This window comes from Lissotriton vulgaris, chromosome 4_1, assembly GCF_964263255.1.
Source record: "Lissotriton vulgaris chromosome 4_1, aLisVul1.2, whole genome shotgun sequence".
Classification (NCBI taxonomy): Eukaryota; Metazoa; Chordata; class Amphibia; order Caudata; family Salamandridae; genus Lissotriton; species Lissotriton vulgaris.
In genome coordinates this window covers 1,174,753,906-1,174,774,988 of record NC_141691.1, presented here as the reverse complement: position 1 = coordinate 1,174,774,988, position 21,083 = coordinate 1,174,753,906, and positions in this window count along the sequence as shown.

Genomic DNA, 21,083 nt, shown 5'->3' with positions numbered 1-21,083 from the left:
TCACACAACATATGCCTCGGTACTTTTTCCTTGCATCTTTGTATATGTGTTGTTTGTGTGTGCATTTGTGGGAACTTGGCATATTTGCTGTAGTTGTGCATTGCAAAGTAGTCCGCCTTGTGGCTGCTGCGTTCTTGTTTCTCACTCTGTTTCCATCCTCAGCAGAAACAATCTTCTGGTAAAAAAGGTTTTACCTACTCCTATCGCTGCAGTTGTTACCACCTCGCGTTCATATCAAGTGGTGAGGCGAAAAGCAACCAACCGATTAAACCTGGCTATTCATAATCAACACCAAGGTCGCTTTATGAGAAACAGGCCACATACCGTCTCACACAGTCTGTCACCTCCTGCCTTGCTGTCAAGGTCGAAATGAAGGGCAAAGAGGTTTCGCCGCTGGTTGCTTTGCCAGGATTTTTTTCTCGATTCTATTTTAACAGAGACAATAGTTGCTCGTCAATGAAAACTTGTACAAACGTTAGCTTTCTTGCCCAGCATGCTCATATGTTGATGTGTTGTCTGATTTTGCTTTGTGGTGCTTGGGCTCTAGCTGCATGCAAAATGGCTATTGGCCGGGTATAGTGAACACAGCATAAACAAGCCCTGGCAAAGCCACTAGATCTCGCCTATGTCTGTGTGCCATGTTGCACAGCAGCGCAGCCACTGTGCACTATTGCTGAAAGTGAAGAAAATAAAAGAGCTATGATGCGATGAATGCTGACCGCTTCATAGCACTTTTTTTTAACTTTCAGCTGTGTTGTACAGTAGCTGCAGTGCAAAATGGCTGAAAGTTTAAAAAAAATACGGTGACATGGAGGGCTGCTGTGTCATAGCACTTTTTTAAACAACTTTCAGAAATTTTGCACTGCAGCTGCATGGTCAATAACTCTCATAGGCAAGTTCTATAAACTTTGCCAATGCTACTTTTTTGGTGGGACAGGGGAAGGGGGTGGAGATATGGGCAAGCAACAAGGCCACACACAGAGGGTCACAGGGACGGGGTAGCAACACAGAAAAGGGTTGGGTGGGAGGGGAAAAAACTCCACACACAAGAGGCAGTGGGAGGAAGGAAGAAATAGTACCTCAATCACAGCATGAGCAGAGGACGGCCACTAATTATGTTTCAATCTCTGCTGGGTCCATGCTCCACAGAATGGAAAGGAAATGATGCTTGGCATATGCTGGCCAATTGGGAGGCAGCAAAGAAGAGTGACAATGACGCTAAGGAATGGCAAGCAATGGACGGTCTCCAAACCTTTTACTGTAAAAAAAATATCGCTCACACGCGAGAGCGCATGCAAAGAATATACCTTCATCAGAGAAAGCTCGTATTTAGAACATCAGCACCAATATAAAACTAGTAGAATCTCAATAGATGTTCTAAGGATCTGTTTGACCTATTTTGTGTAAATTGTGATTCTTTTCTGCAACCAAATACAATAAATTATATTACTTCTAAGTGTTCTCCCTCCCTGAAATTTGCTGCCTGACTACAAAATGTGGAAAGCGCCTTGAAACTGCCCCGTTGATGGTACTTATGTGGAGCTTTATACATAATGAAGCTTAGATGCCTGTTCCTGTTTGCAGGGTTGCTGGTATCACTCGAAGACTGCATTCAGCGACCTCTTCCGCGAGACTTCTGCTCTTGGTGTCCATGGCTGGGGGGCATCTGCTTGCACTAGGTGACACAGCACACAATGAGTCTGTCTTCACAGTTCCCGTTTGTAAGAAGACTTGTTGCACTCAGTATCTCTACCTGCTAGATGTCTGTCCTAAATGTACCTGGCTCGTGCAATGGTACTTGGCGTTACTGCAATAACACTATCTTTGCTCTTACTATCTCTAGAAAGTCAGTCTGCACTCAGTGTCCTGCCTGCCTGATTCTAGAATCCAGTACATGTAGTGGACATGTATGCAGTCACAGAAAGAAGAAGCCTGGCAAAGCTGATCAGCCTGCCAATAGGAATGCTACCTGCGTGCACTCACTCACCTTGTCTCTTCAGCCGCACTCATTACCTGACATGAACTCCAGCAACATGGGACAGAGATGAGTGGGAGGTGAAAGAAGAAACACGCACACGTAGGAATGTGTGGGAGGAAGAAGAAATAGTACCTAGATGAACTTCATGTATTGTTTTTTTTGTCCAGCCTACACTAAACCGAGGAAGTATTGGCTAGTACCTCTCTGTAAAAATGTGGGTTTTGTACAGTGTAAATATGCTTTTAGAATTTTAAAAATAGATACATCGAGGCATATAGTATCTGCAGTCTCTCAGTTCTTGCTGGCTATGTGGACCAAACGTAGATGTTTGATTGCTATTGAATGTTAAATTCTCCTATACGGCAAGATCGTTTTATTGATTGATTGATTGGCTTTATTTCGATATATGCAATATCTTAAAAGCAATACAACAGTTAAAATAGTCACAATATTTACAACATTTACAACATGTACAACACCTTTACAATGAAAGGGAATAGAAACAGTGGCATAATTAAAAACAATAAATACAATTAAAATTAGGATTAAATTGAGAGAGAAAGCCTTTTTGCACGGATCAACCAAGACCTTTTTAAAAATTTAGACACGGCGCAAACCACCAAGGTGGATGTGTCAGACAATAAAATCCGAAGGGCCACAGAGTGCTGTTGAGTTCCTAAGAGTCTGCACAATGGTTTAAACCATTGCCGCCTGGGAGCAGAATAGTCTGGGCATTTAAAGAGGATATGTGCTACTGTCTCAACCCGTTTAGAACAAAGGGCACAGTAGGGGGACGACTGGGAGGACGATTTCCACCATGCTACCAAGTCACTAACAGGTAAAGTCCCCACTCTAAACTTGAAATATAGGGCCCGGTCAAAGGGAATGGAAATCATGTCGAGGTATGGTTCATAAGCCACCATGTCTTTCATCTTCAGGAAATCTGAGGTGGAATTACAGTGACGTGGGTCGACAATGAGTTTGGAAGTGACCCAATCCCAGTAAATTTTCTTTAGCGTGGCTTTAGGAGGGGCAGAGCGAGTATCCCAGGCATCACCAAGTCCCAGCTCACTCAAAAGGCATTTAACATCCCTCAGCCATTTAATCCTGTGCCAGCCTCCTATAGCCATAACCTCAGACAAGGCCTTAGCATAGGAGGCAAGTTCGTGCACCCTCCAAAGCTGAGCCCACAAAAGCAAGGTACGAAGTCGTGCCTGGTCCGCGATTGATCTACAACCTAGATCCAGCAGGGCGGGGACTGAGGGTGTGCTCAGAGGGAGAGCCAACAGATCTTTCAGGAATTTGGACTCAGATTTAACTAATACATCCAAATTGCCTGTACCCCACAACTCCGCCCCATACAGAGCTGCACTGACCCCTCTGGCTTTGTAGATCTCCACAACTGGTTTTGTTGTGGAGGAACTTTGTTCCCTAAGCAGCACTCCTCCCACCCTTTTGTGGTTATGCAGCATCTTGTGAATATGCGGAGTCCAGCTCAATGAGTCACTAAGGCGAATTCCCAGGTTCTCGAACTCTGATACCCTCTCTAGGGTAGCCGAGTTCAACACCGGGGGGCGCCCCAGTTTCCCGGGAGGATTCATGATCAAGTATTTGGTCTTGTCAACATTGATCACCAGTCCCCTGAGGGAACAAAACTCCTGGAAGCGGTTAAGCAGTTTTTGGAGGCCCAGGGGGGTCTCTGCAATGAGGAGGGTGTCATCTGCAAAGAGCAGTGTTGGAATTCGTTTTATTGTAATTATGTTCTATTCCAGTATGATCATTTCATTTCTAAGGTGACTATTTTAATGAATTGTGTTTTAGCTTTGTATATGTTTTAATCTGTACTCTTTTTAAGGCAAAAAAGCCGAAATAAAGATTCTTTGATGATGATGATGAATACCTAAATCACCACGTGAATAGCAGATGGGCACTAATTAAGTTTAATCAATCTTTGTGTGGTCCATGTTCCGCAGAAATGAAAGGAAGTGATGCTTGGCATGCACTAGCCAATTACAAGGCAGCAAAGACAATTGACAATTATTCCAATGAATGGTAAGACCTGGACAGGATGCAAGGCCTTTATTCTAAACATTAGCCTTGCAAGCGAGAGCTCATTCAGCACATGTGTTCTTACAGGCTCGACCTAAACAGCCTGCCGCTAGACAGCGAACATCTTTGGTTTCCGCAACAAACAATATATAGATTTGACTATTTAGGTGTAAGTCACAGTTCTGCATCAAGATTTTGACAGACACGTTTCGTTGAAATGCAAGTGTTGCTTGTTCGAAATCAAAATTTAACTTCTATGCATTAAAGTATGAGAACTAAGCACCTGATAAGCAGAATGTCTGCAAACAGAGTAACCACAGCCTGCTTTATAGATGTCCTGTGCTGTTACATTGACAAATTAACAGGTTTGTTTACATTTTTTTTTTGTCCATGACCTAGGAACAAATAGATGCAACCTGGACGCCATTTACCGCTAGTAACTTACTATTCCTTATTGAGAGAGGTCTGTCTTCTTGCCCCCATTTTACCATATCTTCAAACATTTGAAGAGAGCCTTCCTATGTACCTCTGTCCCAGTGGTTCAAACAAAATTGTTTGTCTTCCTTGCCTTCCCTTGCCCTTACAGTAAGTAACGTGATGAGAGGACAGCAGTAAACCGCAATCACAGGGAGCAAAAAATGAAACTATTTGTCAAAAATCAGTAATAATGAAGTCTACGGAATTAACTTCACAGAGTACAACAGTCCAATTGCACTGCACCCAACTGCAAGGAAAAGCTCTTAGTAATACACCACCAGAAAATCTCCAGGCCATGATGAAATTTGGATGCATCCTGCAATCGTGATGAAATGAAGATGCAGAAGGCGGCCTCAGTGGTCCATAGTGTGTTTCAAAACATGTGTTTATCAAATGTGGCAGTTTCACACTTCAATTTATAAACACATTTTTTTACAGTTGTATATTGACACCATGGACTCATTTCTAACTAAATGATGGTTATGTCTTGCAAGGTTCGAGCTAGACAATTCAGCTCCTAAGACTTGAAATATGATTCCCTCCAACATGTACATCTGAAACATCTGGATAGAGACATCTGCTGATTGTATCACTAGAGAGGGGTGGGTCGCAATTGTTGTGGTCAGAGTCGCACAGGCCCTCAAGCAATGGAAAACAAAAATCAGGATTCAGCAACTTCTCCCAAGCTTATGCGTTTCACAGTCTCTTCCCTATTTGAGGCACGAAGAAATGCCAAAGTCCCTTGCTGCTATGAGTGCTCCTGCATGGTAAGCATGGAAGGTGTGCAAGAGAACAGCGAGATTAACAAGCATTGACAAAGCCATTAGGTCTAACGCTGGCTTGCCCAATTTCAACTTTGCCAATGCTTTTTTGTTTGTGATTGATATTGTATGAAGGCATGCATTGTATGAGAACAAGAATTGTCTAAAAGCCAAAATATACATACCTCATATTTAAAAGCATGCCTTGCACCAGTAGCCCCTGGCACTGAAGGGGATTGCTTATTGCAGAATGCCACCACTCGAAGTCAAGTAAGCAAATGGCTGAAGTGGGGTTAACCCCATCCTCCAAACTCTTTTGCTTTGGTGAACGGAAGCAAAATGTGAATGGTACTACAGCAGACCAATGAATAGGAGGTCTGACTCAAATCAAAGAGACTTTATTTAATTGCTTTTTGAGACAATCATAAAAGTACATATAAACAATTTGTGCATAAAAATGATAAAATAGTGAGAGCTAAACATGATTATATTAATAAAATCAATATAAAGATAGCCTCCAAGGTTAAAAAGTGATGCGTTTCCTGTGGCTAAGGACTTTTTTTAAAAACATGCCAATCCGCAAGGCTCTATGTACATCGTCCAGGAGCTGCTAAAGTACCGAAAAATATTTACCACCTCCCAATTAGCGTTAAATTCACAACCAATCCCACTCCCATTACCAATAATCAGTCGGTTGGTAGTGTAGAAGGTCCAATCGTTTATTATAACAGAAAAACTCTGCCAGAGGAGCTCCTTGCGACCTAACCCCACGATGTCCGCCAAGAAGACTGCTGGCACATTATCAGAACATCACATATATACAGTTACATTCTCGAAACCGTTACCCAAGATGGAAAAATACAAGTTGGTACAGGTTGGTGCAGAGGGAAAGACCATATATGGCAGACAAAGCGCTCTTGGTTTAGCTCATCCTAGATTAGCAAGGTCGTACGGGTGACTCCCTTCTGCTAACTCCGAGAGAGTCTGCCCCGCACCTCGCCCGGAATGTGCCTATCGGGCCTCCTCCTGCTACCTATAACCTTGACAGGCCTAACGAGCTGAGACAGCAGTATTGCAACAGTTGGGCTATTTCTCAGGGGAACGTCTTCGGTGTATTAATTGAATAAGGTCTGCTAATGTAGGGCTTCGAGCGAGGCCACAAAATGGCGTCGGTCAAGTCAAGCGAGTGTAAAACGTGCACAGCAGTGTATGTTAGAACCCTAAGTTACTGCAATTCGGGTGTATTCTAGTGTTTGCGTACTTTGCGTGGAGTAATCTAGATACATCATGCTAATTCTAAATAATCGATTATATGCTTTACATAATCGGAGATCAATTCCGGTTCCTCAAACCCTCCTTTTAGCGTGATGTAGCTAAAGATAAGGTGATGCTAATCTCGGAAAACCTCCTCATCAATATCCATCAATTCATGAATCTCCTGTTGGAGCATCTGAATCTCAGTGGAAACTGGGGCAGGGACGCACATGGTCGCTACTCTGGAAGCGCAATAGGAGCAACAAGCTGGACCACATTGTATTAGGACGCAACAGGTAAAAATGACACCGGCTGCTCCACCCAATATTAACAACAATTTCCATTCCCAGGTTGTCAGGAGCCCCCAGAACCAGCCGGACATTGACCAGGATCCATTATCGGTATGCATTTCGGCCGCTATGCGATGCAGCTTTTGAATGGCCAAATAAACAGTGGGGGCGGAGTCTGGAATATATACACAGCAGGAGCTGCCAATCACTCGACATGCTCCGCCTCAATCGGCCAAGATAACGTCTAAAACCAAACGGTTTTGGAGTGCAACGAGCCTGGTCGCCTGAAGCTTAACAGTAATATTGGCCAAGATATCAGTAGTGATGTTAATGACATTTTCTACTATTCTGGACAACCTTCTTATTTCTCTGCTATTGAAGATAGGTCCCCAGAATGGGACCAGACCTTTGCTAAAATCTGTGAACTGCTGCAGGTAGGTGTCAGTCTGATCGACTTCTGTTGATATCAGCTGTCTTCGTTGCCTATTGGGTACTGCTCACGCTGAGTGTAGCTGGTGTGTTCTGTGGTAGTCGGACGGTGCTATGAATACAGGCGGGTACAGGAAAGAGAGATAGCAGTGCCCAGCCCACCCACGGGGTAACCAAGTGTAAGCATTTTCCCCACATACGAAATACACATTGGGTGGGGTTAACAACGGTGGAATGCTAGGTATCTTCATACGATAGGTATAATTGCAAATACTGTCACCAACCTGCACATGCCCCATCCCCTGTACACAGAAATTCGAGGAAGTATTTAAAATAGGAATGGGTACAATGCGTTCGCTTGTAACATTTTGTTCAACAAAAAGCTGAAAATATTGGGAAGCATTAACATAGTTAAAATCATAGAGTTCATCCTGCAACCAGGTACTGTTCCTAATATCCATGTACCTATTCATACACGCCTGAGGGTCCAACGATCCCCGTCCCCCGTTACCTTGCGGGTCAAATCCCTGATGCTCCTCACTATATGCTAAAATCATATCATAATCTTTCGCGGTGTAATGTCTGTGATTTTCTATATAATGATTGTACATGGCGGAAAACATTTTGAACCATGCGTCACAACTTCCTAAATAGGACAGGGGTAGTGAGAGGAACAGATCATGATTGTGCACAACAGAAGGCAGAAGCCCACAAACCCAGCAGTCGGTAGTGTTGGTAGTACTGTGCGTCTGGTGAAGCATTTCTACAAATAAATTTTTCGCATAGGTCTGGCGATGTCGTTCCTTGTGGGGTGCTAAGGTGTACATCAAATGCTCAGGCGGTGCAACGGTAGAGGGTAAAAATTTTGCAAAGGGTATTTATGCTCTAGATATACGAATAAGCCCATGAAAGTAGCTATTATAACAGTTATAACCAACACAAAGGCTGCCTTGACCCTCGTGGTCCAGGTTGAAAACATTGGTTCATAGAACGGTACGTAGCGAGGTGCAATGGGAAATTCTTCTTCAAGTACAATACGACCAAAAGGGTACATTCCTAGCTAAAAGTCCAAAAATAAACTCGGGCCTAGCAGTCCGTTCTGCAAGAGGGTTCTTCTACCTGTGTACGTCAGAGTCTCACAGGTAGACTCCTATCGTTCATCTCAAGAAAAACAAAGAGTGATGGTCAGAATGACCCCGTTGTACAACCTGGCCGTTCACAGGAGTTAGTCTTTCTTTCTGAACAGAGCACAGTGATCAAAGTTCCAGCTCTCAACGGGTTCAGTCCAGTGTCTCGCTCAGTACCTCGGGCCTGCACACTAGCAAACTCTATCTATTCAATCAAGTCTTTCCTTATCTCCTAGTGGTGGGGTCTGAGGCACCGTGATGTTTTCTCGGCCGCAGGTTGTATCGCACATGACCCGGAACTTCCTGATCAGAAAATAGCTCTCCTTTCTCATTAGAACTTTCGCTTGCCGGGGTACTCAAAACAGGATTTAAAGCAATTGCAGATTCAGCAGAGACTGGTTCACCCGTTCTCGTCACTCCCTCCTCTTGCCTTTGTTCGGTCTCGCAGGCATCGGAGAAGGGTACAAATGTAGTAGCTCTCTCTGTCTACTGTGTCAAAATTCCCCCTGGGCGTCGCTGATCATGTGGAAGTGGAAGCAGCAGCTTTTTCAGATGGGAGACGTGTATCCAATGCTTTCTCCCATCCACTTTGACAGCCGTCCGGCTCGCTAGTAAGATTTGGCGTGGCTCAGACCACCTCGGAGCCAGGCTGGTGTCTTGTTCAAACTTTTTCACCAGAACCCACTGGCCGGGTTGTAGTCGATGTCCGGGGCCCTCTGGCAGAGGCTGCAGTACAGATGCTACCTGCTGACGAATAGAACGGAGATCTTTAGTCAAGGCATACAGATAATCAATCAACATAGGGTATTCTATATCGGAAAAGGATCGTGGTCTGGGCACCCCCCATATGTTAGCGGGCCGGCCAAATGTTATCTCGTAAGGAGAAAGGCCGGAGCGAGAATGTGGGATAACCCGTAGTGACATGAGGGCCAAGGGCAAGGTGTCAGGCCATTTCAACCCTGTGCTTTCCTGAATCTTAGCCATCTTGAGCTTTAAAATTCCATTGTATTTTTCCACGAGCCTTGCTGATTGTGGATGTCGGGCCGCGTGGAATTTTTGCTTAATTTGTAAGCCATCACAAATATGCTTAACAAGGGCCCCATGGAAGTGTCCCCCATTGTCTGACCAGATCAAACGGGGCAAACCGAATCGTGCACAAACTCCTTGAGAAGGGCTTTTTCTGTGGCCAGAGCAGTATTCTCCTTGGTAGGGTAGGCCTAAACCCATTTGCTAAAGGCACAAACTACTACCAACATGTATTTCAAATTATTAACACGCTCCATGTGGATGTAATCCATCTGGAGTACTTCACAAGGTAATGTTGGAGGTGCAAAGTTCCCACTCAGGACATTTTCTCCCTTCCCCGGATTGTGTTGCAAACAGACCATGCAGTATTGGACTAACCGGACAGCTGTCCTTTGTATATTAGGGTTATTCCATACTGGGTCCAGGAGTCCACAAATACCTTTTGCTCCTACATGGGCAGGACCGTGAGCCATAGTTACAACGGCCTGTACTAATACATTGGGCAGTAACCACCTTTGTTTTTCTGTCAGATCAACCCAACAGTTGTTCTCATCCAGTCTCCCTACTTCCTTTTCCCATTTCTCTAATTCTGCGGGGGTGGCTTCCTTCTGTAATTCTCTCACACTTTCCATAGTATTATCAAACAATTCAGATTCCTCCACCCATCTTGCGGAGGACGTCACAAACATAGCTGACATTGGGGATTGTCTGTTTGGCCACCTGGTCTGCGAAAGCATTCCCTTCCCCCACTTCGTCCACTATTGCTTTGTGTGCACTGCATTTGATGATGGCTAATTTCTTGGGCAGAGTGAGGGCATCCAACAACCGTAATACTAGGGGGCCGTTCTGTATTTTCTGGCCATGGGAAGTAAGGAAACCCCGCTCCCTCCACAGCCGCCCAAAACTATGGGCCACGCCGAAGGCGTATTGGCTGTCTGTATAGATGTTAACTTCGAGTCCTTCACTCAATTCACAGGCTCGTAGTAAAGCCACTAGTTCAGCAGCTTAGGCTGATCGGTGGGGTACTCGAAATGTCTCGACTACTGTCTTCAAAGTCGTAATTGCATATGCAGCTGTTGTTGTTCCATCTGCTAATTTAAAACAGGACCCATCCACATATAACTCCCCCTGAGGGTCAGATAGAGGAATGTCGGTAAGGTCCTTTCTTCCTTTGGTTTCTTCCTCGGTACGGTAAATGCAATCATGAGTAACATTGGTAGTGCCACTCGACGTGAGTTTGTAGCAGTGTAACTGGATTTAGTGTTACACATCGTGTGATGGTGATGTGTGGTGCGAACAATGTCAATTCATACCCAGTGAGGCGTGCACTTGTGAGATGCTGTGTTTTCATTTTATTTAGCAATGTGTCCACAGCATGCGGCACCATAACTGTCAGATTGGAATTTAGAACGAGTCCTTCCGACTGCCGGATGGCCACTGCAACAGCTGCTGTGGCCCTCAGACAGCTAGGAAGAGCTCTGGCGACATTATCCAATATGGCTGACAAATAAGCGCAAGGTCTTTGCTTACCACCAAATTCCGGCGTTAACACTGAGAGTGAGCAACCGTCGACCTCATGCATGTATAGTACAAAAGGTTTACGGTAGTCAGGAGTGCCCAAGACAGGAGCAGAACATAAAGCAGTTTTTAAAGAGTTAAAAGAGTGCTGACATTCATCCGTCCAGGGGAGGGGTTCATGCACGTCCTTAGTAGTCAGATGCAACAAGGGTTTAGCAAGTAGCGAGAAATTAGGTATCCATTGGCGACAGTAAGAAGTGATGCCAAGAAAAGCACGAACTTCTCTTGCGTGCAAGGAACAGACATATTAGAGATGGTAGTAATACATTCAGGGGTTAGTCTCCTACCCTCCTTCGACAGCAGATGACCTAGGTAGGTTACCTCCTGTCAACAGTATTGGAACTTAGACAAGGACACCTTATTCCCTTTGGCTGCCAAATGGTGTAACAATTTAACAGTGGCAGCCTTGCAGCCTTCCTCTATGTCCGAAGCAATTAACAGGTCATCCACATATTGCAACAGTACGTTGCCTTCTGGCAAGGCCAGGTCGACCAACAGAGCCTTAAGGGCCTGGCTATAGATGCTTGGACTTTCAGTATAGCCTTGAGGTGCGCGACAGAAGCGGAAGCTTTGGCCAGATAACGAGAATCCGAAGATCTGCCTGCTATCGGGATGGATAGGGATACTGAAGAAAGCATTTTTCAGGTCTATGACCGAAAAATACTGGGCAGTTGGCGGAATCATCGTGAGGATAGTGGTGATGTCCGTCACCACAGGATACTGTGGTACAACAATCTTATTAATGGCTCTGAGATCAATCACGAAACGGTAGGCATCGCCATGTCCCTGCGTACCGGAATCATAATTCTTTTTCAAAATCAGGAGAATCGGCCTATTACAAATATTAGCAGCAGTTTCTTCCACCACCCCTTTGTCAATTAGATCTTGAATAATGGACAGCAGAGCCCGTTCACCAGCTGGTGCTATTTTATACTGCGGGATGCGTGGTAATTTTGCGCCATTCTTCAATGTGATATGAACCGGGGGAATATCCAACTTACCCACGTCCACATCCCCGATCGCCCATAAGGCCGCTGGAATGCCATCAAACTCAGGGGGAAGAGGTTCGTTTTTAGCAAAACATTGTTTCATGCAGTCAACGCGGGGTTGTATCGTTAAATGAACCCTATCAGCGGAGCAATGTATTTTGGCATTCAACTTTTTCAGCATATCTAAGCCCAGCAAATTCTCCCCACAATGCGAAGTAAGCAGAAAAGGTGTTTCAACAGTGGCGGGACCGATCGTAAAGGGGAGGGGTTTTGAGATGGGACTGACAACAGGGACTCCCGAGAATCCCACGGAAACATTATTTTGCCCGGACAGAGCCGCCCCTGGAACCAATGATCGAGCAACTGAACTATTCATTGCTCCCGTGTCAATTAGGAAATTCTCAGAAGTCCCCATCAATTCCTCTTTTACATAAGGTCACTGTTGATTGACCGGGATCGACACTTGGCCCCTACTCTGTCCCTGGCTGTCCTATGCGTGGACATACGCATCCTGATCCTCCAATGCGTAATCATCGTGATAATATTGCCTGCCTTGGTGACCATCAAAATGATTTCGTTCAGACTTGCCTGATCCTTCTTCTCAGCGCATATCACTCCGATCGGGGCCGCCTCATCCTCGTCCTCACCCTCGGACTGCACCGTTCTGGGCAAGCAACAGCGGACACTGCGCTTTCCAATGTCACTCTTCTTTACAATATGAACATTGGTTCATCCCTACAGTCGGAGCCCCGCCCGTGCCTCGGCCTGCGCCCGCCCCTCTGGACATGGGCCCTCTGGCCCCTCTCCCCCCTGCTTGTCCTCGGACAACTTGCTGAAGCAGCACCCGACTTTTGAGGTCTTTGGCCTTTTTCTCTACTTTATCCTTGCTCTCGTTTTCTCTATGTTCGTAGTACTGAGCATACTCAAAATCACGGAAGGGGTGGAGGTAGTCCAGGTACTCTCTGCAGCCTGTAACCGCGCAGAGATTTCCGGGGCCAAGTTCGTTACAAACCTGTTCACAAACAACCTAATTCCACCCTCCGTGGCCAGATCTTGCCCATTAAAATCAATGAAGACTCCTTCGAATCTAGTGAAGAAGTCGGATACACTTTCACATCCTTTTCCTGCCTACAAGCTGTCAGTTTATCCCAGTCAACTTTTCGCTGAGGTATTACAGTGTGAATATATGCTATTATTTTTGCCGGCAGGGAAGTTATTTCATTCCTAGGCTTATCTCCTGGTTTACGATCTCGGTCCCAACCTCTCAAGTCTTCCCATGTTCCCCCTAGTTCAGCATGATCGGTGTCATGTACCTGCCGCCATATATCAACAGGAACGAGTAACCCAAAGAATAATTCGACATCTGCCAGGGTCATTACGGCAGAAGGCACAGCCTCGGTTAGTTCCTTAGGCGGTTGGATTTTTACGGGGGTCAGGTAGTTGGGATTTCAGAGCAAGAACTTCGCTTCTTTTCCACGGAGTGTATACCCATTGCTCCTGGAACCGGGCTTCCACTCGAGCCCGTACTACTTGCTGGGCGTTATCGCGCTCTTCTGGAATTTCGGGATGGTAAATAGGATGTACCTCTCGCATGGGATGTTGAGAAGTCCAGATGGGACTCTTTAAAAACATCCTACCTGGATATTTAACCAATGTGTCTACGTTCTTATATACCTCCTGTAAATCCATGTTGAATTTATGGGTCCAGTCTCGGATGGTATATAGTATCTGAGGGGTCTTCCATCTTGGAAGCTGACTTCCCAAGCTCCTATGAGGAAATTGGACATTTGGTACAATGCGTGTTGCTGCATCACCGGCTCTAGATCTTTTAGAGTACTCCATATGTCGGCTACAGTATATACATCATTCCGCATCCATCGGACGGCCTGATCTGCTAACGCTACTTTTTTGCCATACTCCACAGATGATCTAGTGAATAGTCTTTTACCGTCCAAACCTCCCGGTCCCCCTTTTGGTGTCTGTTCCAACTCCCCGGGCGTTGTGCTGGCTGATTGGGAGGTCCATACGGGGCTCGGGATACTTAATAGTGCATGGGGTGATTCCAGGATATGCCTGGGATCAGGGATGAGGGTAGCCAGGTCTCTAGTTGAGGTAGATGGGGCACCGACATTCCCCTGAAGGGTGAGAGACCCACGTTCCTCCGGTGCAGAGGCTTGGGGCGCAGCCACCCCTTGAAATGCATGCGCTGTGGAGCATACAGTGGGGGAGGTTTCTTATCTAACAGATCCTCTATTTCATCTTCGGAGTTGTGAGAAGCCATCCAAGATTACGTGTATGTGGCAGCAAGTGGGTGATATGCTGCAGTCACTATTTGTTAGGGGTACTTAATTCAGTGTGGCATACCACTCTTTTGCCCAGGGATTCAGCTGTGCCACATACTTGGTTCTCAGCTAAGTGCAAACCACACCTGTCTCCTTGTGAACCTAATGGGGAACAGGATGAATAGATCCTCACTGTGGCTGACATTATCTCATTATTTATTTCCACCGACAAATGGCAGATTAGTCTCCTTTATTACTTGAGATGGTATAGGGTGCATTAGTCTTATAGTGAAGGACAAATACTTCAAGAAGGTACCTGAGTGCGTGAGGAAGACAAAAGGGCAGAAATGAGTGTGCAAGCTGATTTATATGTTTACCAAAAGTCTGAGGTGGGCACCCTATGTGTGACCTGGCTATCTCTACTGCCTTTACTGTTGTGTATATAAGATGCGCTTTTCCTGCAGCCTGCAAGATGGCTTTGAATACCACTCTGCATCATGGAATCTGTTTCTCTTCAAGAGGCGAAACACCAGAGTTTGGCTGTAGCCAGCTGGGTGTGAGTCTTTATTACAGAATTACATAAGTGGGTTCCTAGATCCCGATATCAAGGTGGAGGCACAAGTACATGAATAGACATGATATGAGTTGGGATCATTTATGCAAGAAATAAGTACAAGTGAGGGTGACCTGGAAACATATGTCCATCTACATCGAGAACTAGGCCATGTGCACGGTTCTCTACAAATCAGTGCCATGGATCTACACATTGTCATGAAGGGAGAACCGGGGAAACACTTGCACAAAAAAGGAGGGAGCATGCTCCTTGGTATTTTAGTTCACTTTATTATGAGCAATGCTTACTTTGCCAGAAGTAAATGTTTTGGGGTACAAAGCTTTTTCTAAAAGGCTGTCACTTGTGCTTCCGAATAACGCGATTGCTGAATACTAAGGCTGCCTAGTTTCGATTCCACTCAGCACTGTTTCTTCTATAGGACTCTTTCTCAACACCCATCTTCTGTAGGGCTCTTTTTTTCCTACACTTCCTATTGTTCTTGTTCATACCAGATAGACCGTTTTCACTGTTTTTATATTTTTATATTCCTCTTTCTTCCTCGATTTTCTACCTTTATTATTAGTGTGGTGCCCATCAGCTGCAACCAGCACCACAAAACAAGCACAGAATATTAAGACAAACAACTCTGCAGAGGTTAAAGGTGCATACAAGGTCCCATATGCCAGACAGAGAATAACACCTAGCTATTTACTTGACAGCCCTGAAGCCCTGGCACATGCCCGGGACTGTCTTAACATTGTTTGGGGGATGTGGGCCTAGTCCACAGAGAATCACTGGCCTGAGCATCAGTTTTACTTTAAAGTGACGATATGTGGACAGGAATGTAGGACCAAGAAGTAGCAGAAAGTCTGTAGGCAATTCTCCATTTCTTTGTATTAGTTGCTCCTGTGTTAATCCTTTGACAATAGATTGACAAATGAATATCACTTAGAAAACTTTGGCCCACTTTAACATTTATCCTCAACCAGATGGTCTTTGTTGCTGCATGAGAGGTAAGAGGGAGAACTCAATCACAATTTATATATTCAATATAGTTTATCCAACTTGGTAAACCAAATCTTAGCATAATTGTATATATGTAGAAGTACATAAGAGATCAAACGTGTCCAAGTCACCTAAAGAGATTTACCCTATGTAGCAAAAAGCAGACAACTAGTTCTATAATGACAATGCAAGTAATCAGGAAAAATAATTGAGCATTACAATTCATCAAAGCATTCTCAAAGGTAGGCATGAGCATGCTATCTCTTCCTACACTGCCTTAAAAGGGACAACCCTAACTCAAAGTGTTGAATAAGGATGAAAATTAGAAAGGTATCAGCTGTCAGAGTCTCCAGTAGAAGAAACTCAAACCAAGGGTCAAGTAGCATGAAGCCACTCAAAGTATAAGCAGAGGTCTGTACCTCATGTAATCCTAACATGTCTCTCTGTCCCTCACTTTGGGCCAGATGTATGAAGCCGTTTGCGATTCGCAAACGCCGGAATTCGCAGAATTCCGGCATTTGCAAATCTCAAACTGTGTTGTGGTATGCCCCTAGAGTTAGGAGAAGCGCCTACACTCGCCACCTCAGTGAAAAGTTTGGGAATTCAGCTGGATAACTCACTAAACATGAAAAATAATCTTAAGCATATAGCAGGGACGTGCGACTAAAACCTACGTCTGTTACGTAGAATCATTCCCTATCTTCCTCTAGATCATCGCCGTACGATGGTTCAGGCCATGGTAGGGAGTAGGTTAGACTACGGCAATGCTTTGCTGGCAGGAATAGGTACTACCACTCTAGCTAAACTGCAGGTTATATAGAATACCGCTGCCAGAATGGTTTTGAATGCGCCGCCTGGATCCCCATCCCTCCCCCTGCTCAGGCAGTTACATTGGCTCCCTGTCCAAAAGAGATCTGTCTTTAAGATATGCTGTCTTGCCTTTAAAGCATTCAGAGGAGAGGGACCAGCATACCTTCATAATAAACTTTTTAAACAAGTTCATGAACGAAAATTAAGATCTAATGATCTAGTTCTCCTGAAGATTCCACTGATTAGGCTATCCCGTACAGGCGGCAGAGCCTTTTCCTATATTGCCCCTAAATTTTGGAATTCCTTACCAATTGCTTTGCGGCTATCTAGTACCTACTTGATCTTCAGGAAACAATTAAAAACATTTCTATTTTAATTAGGTCATGATATAACACGCTCTGTTCTTGTCTGACGGATTTCTATTGGTACAGCACTGAGATGCCCCTGGGTGAGTCATGCGCTATAGAAGAAGTCAATAACATAACATAACATAACATATGTATGAGCAAAATCACAAAATAAGGAATCGCAAAAATTACGATTCCTTATTTTGCTCAAGCATTTAGGGAATCGTAATTTTGCGATTCCTTAAATGCTATGCAACAAGCTTTTTTTCTGGCGAATCCTCATTAAGAAATCGCAGGTGGTAATTTGCGAATTCTTTTACAAATGCACTTTTTGGCATTTGTAAAGGTGCCATGTGGCGCTCATACATGCCCTTAGGGCATGTATGTATGCCATATGCACACACATGTAAATTTCAGGGGTGCAGCAGGGTGTCCTTAAGACACCCTTGCACCCTTGAAATTATTCTCAATTTGCGATTAGCAAATTGTGAATCGCAAATTGAGAATAACTTCCCAATCCTTTCTATGGGTCTCCTGGCCCATAGAAATGAATGGGAAATTATTCCTTAATTGCGATTAGCACTTTGCTAATCGCAATTAAGGAATTTTAAGAAATCGCAAAAATTTGCTAATTTCTAGATACATACCATTTTGCAATTCACAAATAGCGATTCTCAAAAAAGCGCTATTTGAGAATCGCAAATGGGTATCTTGATACATCTGCCCCTAAGTTACTGCATAAGACATTAGTTGCATTCAAGGTAGATAATCCCACATACTCCAGTACTTTTCAATGATCCCAAGTTGCAACTTCATTCATAATTGGCAATTCTTCTCCTCTATCTAATGAAAACAAAACCCTTCTATACTATCTAATGAGGCTTTGTCTGCACCTGCAGGGAAATCAAAAATGCGAACGAAAATATTCCACACTGAAGGTTAAACACAAATCAAATGTTAACTGCAACATGAGCTTGTACTGAAATTATACACAGGGCCTCAAAATTAAGTAAACTTAACAGTGCACTGGGTTACAAATACGTGCACAATTGTAAATGTATAACAAATGAATTTTCTTAACACATGGGTAATGCAAAAGGCCATTTGGAAATATTAATTAAAATACACTCAAATGAATATAGGCCTAGATGTAGGCAATTTTATTTTACCACTTCTTAAATACTGAATTTTACCAATTCGGTATTTAAGAAGTGGTAAAATAGAGGGGGGGGGATGTAGGTATTACAGAATCGGTAAATACCGAATCGTTAAGATTCAGTATTTACCAGTTTTGTAAATACTGATTCGGTAATGCCCATTGATTCCTTTGGGCATTGAAGCCCATACGAATCAATGGGCATTACCGAATCGGTATTTACCGATTCGGTAAATACCGATTCCAGGAAGGGTGCAGGGTGTGTCACTGTGACACCCTCTAGCACCCCAAATACAGGCATGTGTGCCATGTGGCATACAGACATGCTAAGGGCATGTCTGTCTGTCACATGGCATAGGTGTGCATGCACACATGTGCATGCACACCTGGATTCGGTATTTTACCACCCAATTGGATTGGGTGGTAAAATACCGACTCTTAAGGGCCTGTGGCACTGTAAACTGTGCCACCTACATTTGTAATTACAGAATCGGTATATTTACTGATTCGGTAATTCACCGAATCGGTAATTTTACCGAATCGGTAAATATACCGATTCTATATTTTTCAGCCCCCTACATCTGAAACCCCTAATACCGGTCGGAAACGGCCGAAATCGTCCGTTTCCGACCGGTATTAGGGCTCCTACATCTGGCCCATAATGTCGTGATACACATGAACCTTTAAACATTAGGTGCACATGCATTTCTTCTAGCCTCAAAACAAATCAGGTCAGAAACTTAAATTGTCCTTTATAATATAAGTGAATAAGTACTTTGAACTCCTCTATTAGTCACGTTTCTTAAACACACGTTATAATATCATATCTGTTACACGTGAAGACCTTTATATATACAATACTCCATCTTGTTTTGGTAACGTTAATCACACAGAATATTTTTGAGTGCCGATTACTCATGATTATGACGCATTCCTGCAGTATCTTAGGGTTGAATCAAAATTACACTGCTCCACCACTTTCTCCTTTTGTCTAGTTGTATTCTGTTATTGTTTTTTGCTTGCGAACAAAGCACCACCTGGAGATTTTCGAACATCTCTAGCATGGCTTTTTTATTTAATTCTCTAACAGTCGTGATTGCAGTCGCGACCGGTGCAGGTAAGAGCAAGTGTGGCGGGGGAAGTAGACCGACGACGAAATAGGGAAAATAAAAAAAATTAAAAATCATACCACTTACCTTGTGCTCACCGCAATGCCAAGTCAGGAATGTGGTGAGCACAAGGTAAGTGTTTCTTTTTTAAAATTTTACTTTCCCTATTCTGTCATTTGCCAACCTTCCCCCCGCCTCGCCCCATCGCTCTTACCTGCACAGGCCGTGACTGCGTGTTTGATTTCAGGTTGTGAGGGAATGACGTGTCTCAGACCAAGCATAATACTCTTTAATTAGGATAATCAGAGACATAAATTGTAGTCTCTGGCCCATCATATGTTGAAACTAATATTTTTCCATTTGAGTATCAAATTGTTACTAGCAAAGTCGACTCTCGCCTTCCAAGTCATCATTCCTAGGTTCAAAAGTGCAAGAAGTGGAGGAAGAATGTTCTCAACAAACGCGGCCAGGCTCTGGAACTCACTCCCACTCTCTATCCGATCTGGACCTAACATCTTGCTTTTCCGTAAAAAATTCAAAACCTTCTTCTTCAGCAGATAAATCTTGACCCACCTCACCCACCAGTATTCTGTTAAAGCGCTAGGACGCCTGCGGGTAGCTATCGAGCTATATAAAAAGTTATTCCATTCCATTCCATTCCAAACAGAAGGGCGAGGGAATGCTAATCTGTTAGGAATGCATTTCAAATCCACAGGAAAATGCACTGCAAAAATGAGACATTAATCAAACTCTGAGGAAGAGAGAAGCAGCTTAATCAACACTGCATTATAAGGAATGCTTCCCCATTCTAAGAATTTCACATAAATCTACTACGCTCTCTGCAATTGTAAAATAAATAATATTTTCTCATGCAGCTCAACCAAGGGAAATAGCATCTTTCAACGCAGGGTAAATATTGGCGACTGCATTACCGCGACATATGTGAAATTACTAATAATCTCCAATGTCAAGACTACAGACGAGCAATATGCTTGATTCTTTAATTGCCTTTCCCACAGACGCAGAAATACAGAGTACAGAATTAAAACAAACTACATTTCTCAGACAACCTAGCAAGCTAGTCATAACAAAAAGAAACAAAAATATGAATGCAGCATTTTGCCAAATCCAGTGCAGTCTGTCTTTTCCAACAACAGCTTCTTCTGTGCTGACGAGAACAGGAGCTAAATACTCAGGGCCAATGGCCAAGATTGTTACAGGTCAGGTCTGGGCCATTATCAACCGTTAGAGCACTCTGCAAGTGTTCAATGAGGTAGTGATGTGCATAATGTACAGCCTTGGAAGCCCCTCTCCTGTCGTGCATGTGGGCGTCACCATAGACCTCAAGCCAGCACCAGTGGAGGTGCCCATGGCAGGCCTCTCACAGGTAGGTCACTGAAAGAAACAGGCCTATCGGTGGCTCCTCCGCCTCTACCTCGTCGGTGTTACGTAGTGAACCATCGAGCCAAGGGAGTAGCCAGAAAATTACAATAACCCCCACTTTGAGCCATACCTCCAGTGAATCTGAGCATGCGCAGCTAGCGAACCCGATCCTCCTTAGAAGAGTTTCATGGGAAGAGGATGTGGTCTCTAGGCTAGACTGTCGACTTTGGAGCTGAGAAACCAAGGTTCGAACCTCAGGGACAACACCACATCCTGTGCTTCTGGGCAAATCACTTAATCTCCCCATGCCTACCAAAAAAATGCATGTGTGCTTGTGTAATGTAACTGGTGCTCATGTAAAGCGCTCCAATACCTTTTGGTCGAGTTTGTGCTATATAAATCTGCAAAAAACATCACACTTTCTTCTGCCTTTCAACCTTCTTATATATCCATCCTCCCACCTTTACATCTATTCATTAA